Source organism: Elephantulus edwardii, unplaced genomic scaffold (genome assembly GCF_000299155.1).
Source record: "Elephantulus edwardii isolate Elephantulus edwardi_28Jun2011 unplaced genomic scaffold, EleEdw1.0 scaffold00086, whole genome shotgun sequence".
Taxonomy (NCBI): Eukaryota; Metazoa; Chordata; class Mammalia; order Macroscelidea; family Macroscelididae; genus Elephantulus; species Elephantulus edwardii.
This window is the reverse complement of record NW_006399836.1, coordinates 441,477-446,084: the sequence shown is the minus strand read 5'-3', so window position 1 is coordinate 446,084 and position 4,608 is coordinate 441,477. Positions and strand designations below refer to the sequence as shown.

At 47.5% G+C, this 4,608-nt stretch overlaps 1 protein-coding gene across 1 annotated transcript in view; it reads right to left on the bottom strand.

Moving 5' to 3' along the window:
- EFCAB6 (EF-hand calcium binding domain 6) overlaps window positions 1-4,608 on the bottom strand; it is a 415,417-nt gene that overhangs the window by 146,560 nt on the left and 264,249 nt on the right. The gene's annotated exons all lie outside the window — the stretch shown is intronic.

Genomic DNA, 4,608 nt, shown 5'->3' with positions numbered 1-4,608 from the left:
CTTTCTCCGTGGCCTCCAGGGCGGGGCCTGGGGCCTTTCTCCGTGGCCTCCAGGGCGGGGCCTGGGCCTGGGGCCTTTCTCCGTGGCCTCCAGGGAGGGGCCTGGGGCCTTTCTCCGTGGCCTCCAGGGCGGGGTCTGGGGCCTTTCTCCGTGGCCTCCAGGGCGGGGTCTGGGGCCTTTCTCCGTGGCCTCCAGGGAGGGGTCTGGGGCCTTTCTCCATGGCCTCCAGCACAGTCTGTTCACGCTGAGTGACACAGGAGCCAAGGGTGTGACGGGCACTGAGGCCGGGCACAGTGGTCCACTTGACCATGAGCTCATCAGCCCTGGACATCCAGTCAAAGGCCATCCATCCAAGCTGTCCAAATGCAGCTCAGTGATGACTACATCCAATGGCATTCAAGTCTGGTACGTCAGATTTCTATTCACACACATCCTGGCTATTGACACACATCTCTAATATACTCCAGAAAGCATGACCAAAACAAACCTTGTCTGGGGAGGGAAGACACCAAAATTCCTACAAAGTTTCTTTATGATCTACAAGTTTAAATGACAAGCTAAAATATTTTGGGGTAGGAGTAGAGGCCTTTAAGGGTATGATTTGTTCCCTCCCATATGGACCTCTTTAAAGTGTTGAAGAGCAAGGATGCCAGTCTATTTTCCCCCCTCCTTGTGTCTAAAGACCAAAGTGCTCTTTACCAACTCATGGAATTTTCCACTGCTTGTGAAAGTTAGACAGTGAATAAGGAGGACCGAAGCAGCAGCAGCAGCCGTGCCTTTGAATTCATACCTAAGTGAAGAGTAGTGAGTATTCTGTGGACAGCCTAAAGAACAAAGAATTCTGTGTCCTAAGTGCCACCAAGGATGGTAACACTGTATCACACGAGGTGGGCATGTTGTCAGGTGGGACCAGTCCTTGGAAAAGCACAATATCCTGCGTATAGTGGAGAGTCAGAGAAGGAGAGGAAGACCCTCAAAGAGAGCAACTCACCCAGAGACTGGAACAACGGGCTTAAGCACCTGGAGACAGTAAGGACGGTGTCGAATCAGAGCAAGTCTCTCTGGTGCTCATGGTGCACTATGAATCTAAGGGGACTCAGTGGTCCCTGACAACAACAGGAACGTCCTTGTCTATTTGATGAAAAGCACCACGATCCCTTTATACATAAACACATCAATACTGCTCACAACTTCTGTTTGTGTGTGTACAGGGTTAGGGTTAGGGAAGGATCCAGAAAACACACTGCCTGAGATGACAAAGACTCATGCAGGTGACACCATCCTAAGTGCAGCTCACTGGTGGGGTTGTTCACGGGATATATGATGTCACTGTCCTTGATCAGTGACCAATCAGGAGACAGCCAGCGGGAGCACCTGCCGGGAGGAGCTGCCCTGAGGAAGGTGCTGGGGAGAGGTGCTTTCAAAGAACCCACAAGTTAAGTGTCACAACAGAAACTTTCCTCCAGGATGAGCACAGGGTCCCAGCTCAATGTTGTCTGGGAAGCTGAGTGTCTGAGATGCCCAGGACAGAGCAGGGAGGGCTTTGTGGAAAGCTGAGTTTGGACACAGGCTTTGAGGAGGGGCGCACAGTGTGTGGGCAGGGCCTGAGGGATGCCAGATTCGGTGCTGATGGGCTGAGCCTAACTCCCTGCAGCCTATGACAGGGGCTGAACACAGGAGGGAATGAGGCATCAGGTAAGACAGAAAGCATTTCTTCATCATCATCATCATCACGTGTCACGAGGTATCAGTTACGTGAGAAAGCATTTCATAATTAATCACCATCACATGCTGTCAAGTCAACTATGGGGTTTCAAAATCAGGAAAGGTGTACCCCAGGGATGTATCCTATCCCCATACTTTTTCAACCTATACATGAAACAGATTATCAGGAGCCTGGGCTGTACCAGGAGGAATTTGGCATCAGGATTGGAGGAAGACTCATCAACATGGGCTAGACAGATGATGCAACTTTGCTTGCTGAAACTGAGGAGGACCTGAAGCGCTTGCTGCAGAAGGTCAAGGACTGCAGCCTTAAGTATGGATTGAAACTTAACATCAAGAAGAAAGATTCTCTGAGGAGGACCTGAAGCGCTTGCTGCAGAAGGTCAAGGACTGCAGCCTTAAGTATGGATTGAAACTTAACATCAAGAAGAAAGATTCTCACCACTGGGCCAACAGGCAGCATCATAATAGACAGTGAAGAGATTTAGAGTGTAAATATCTTCAGTTTGCTTGGCTCCACAACCAACACTCTTGTTAACAGCAGCCAGGAAATAAAATGATAAGAGACAATAAGGTTGTCTCAGGATAGAGCAGGTTTCAGAGCTGTTGTACTTAGGGTCACTGTGAGTCGCAAGAAACTCAGTAACACATAACAACAATAAATGAACAAAAGCTTTAAACCTCATCCTATCCTGAGCCAGCCTCACCACCTGACACACCTGACCCCATTGCCACAGTCACTGTGTCAGTCCATCTTATCCAGGATTATCTTCTCCTGCACTGACCCTCTACCCATCCAAGCGTGATGTCCTTCTTCAAGGACTGGTCCCTCCTGGCAACATTCCCAAAGTATGTGAGACAGAGCCTCAAAATCCTTGCCTCCAAAGAGCAACTTTGTTTACTTTCTCCAGGGCAGAGCTGTTTGTTCTCTTGGTGGTCCACGGTATGTTCAATACACTTCTGGAGCACTACAACTTAAAGACATCGATTCTTCTTCTGTAATCCTTAGTCATTGTCCAGCTCTTCAATGCCTAGCTATTGAGAAGACCATAGTCTGGATAAGGTACACCTTAGTCTCTAGAGTTACAACAATGCTCTTTAGCATTCTAGAGAGGTCCTTGATAGCCAATTTCCCCCCATGCCTTTTGATTTCCTAACTGCTGATGCCAAGAGTGCTGATTATGGATCCAAGCAAGATGAAATAATTAACAACCTCCATCCTTTCTCCATCTATCAATATGCTATCTACTGGCTCATCATGTAGGTCATGTTTACTGTTTGCTATATGCCAGGTAAGACACTTAAAAAAGAAGAGGGTCGGACGGGACTGAGGTGTCCCTGGGGTTATAGGTCCCCCCATCAGAGGTCCTTGCCTGTATCGCCGTGGGGCCACCCCAGGGATCAAACGGGACAAGAGACTTTAGTATATGAAACTTCAAGCAAAGGAAAGAATTTTCATTGCTCTCCGTGAGAGAGAGACAGCTGACTTGTAAACCCCTGCACACAAGCTGCTCGAATTGGCATCCATGATCTCTGATCTCATGCCACTCCAGAGACAAAGGAGGACATCAAGCTCCAGGAGAAAAGGTGTATGAGAAACCGCTTGAGTAGAGCACCTGGTCTCACACCACTCAACCACTTCATACATGAAAGAGACCTATAGAGTTGGTGTCAGGGGACTACTTCAAGGTGAGATTCATACAGGGCTGCAATGTAGATGAGAGAGAACTTCAAGGACTTCAGGAAAGGCAAATTTTCCTGGATAGGACTTACCATAGAGTGAGTAACTCACGTCACAGAGTGAACATTTTAACTTGGCAACTAATTAGTAACATTTTAAAGAGGAGAACCAACAACTTTCGTAGACACAATAGAAACAACCTAACACTTGTTGTTATGTGCTGTCACCTTGCTTGCAACTCATAGCAACCCTATGCACAACCTGTTCTATCCAGTGCCAACTTCACTGTCTCTGATGCATCTACTCTCATTACTCTAGTCACTGCATCAATACATCTCATTGATGGTCTCCCTCTCTTTCTCTGTCCCTCCGTCCTTCCAAACATGATGTCTCTCTCCAAGGACTGGTCCTGCCTTGCAACATGCCCACAGTATGTCAGATGAAACCTCAGAATCCTTGCCTCCAAGGAGCAAGCCAGCTTCACCCTCTCTAGGACAAACCTGTTTGTTCTCCTGGCAGTCCATGGTATATTCAACATTCTTCTCCAGCACCACAGCTCAAAGGCATCAATTCTCTTTCTATAATCCCTAGTCATTGTCTGGCTTTCTGATGCATAGCAAGCAACTGCAAAGACCATGGCCCGCATCAGGCACACCTTAGATTCCAGACTGACATTGTTGCTCTTCAGTACTCTGGAGAGGTCTGGGACAGCCACCTTTCCCAATGCAATTTGTCTCTTGATTTCCTGGCTGCTGGAACCAAGAGTGTTGATTGTGGAGCCAAGCAAACTAAAGCCGTTAACAATCTCAATCTCTTCACCATCCATCAAGATGCTACCAATCAGCCCAGTGGTGAGGATCTTTGCCTTCTTGATGCTGAGCTTCAATTCATATAGAAGACTATAGTCCTTGACGTTCTGCAGCAAGCACTTCAGGTCCTTCTCAGTTTCAGCAAGCAGGGTTGCACCATCTGCATAATACAGGTTGTTGATGAATCTTCTTCCAATCCTGATACCACATTCCTCCTCATTCAACCCAGCCTCCCAGATAATCTGTTCTGCATATAATTGAAAAGGTATGGAAACAGAACACTAATCAAGAAAAACTTCCCATCACAGTCAACACTCTTGGCACCAGTAGCCAGGAAATAAAAAAAGCATATTGCGATGGGAAAGTCTGCTGTTAGGGACCTCTCTAAAGTAC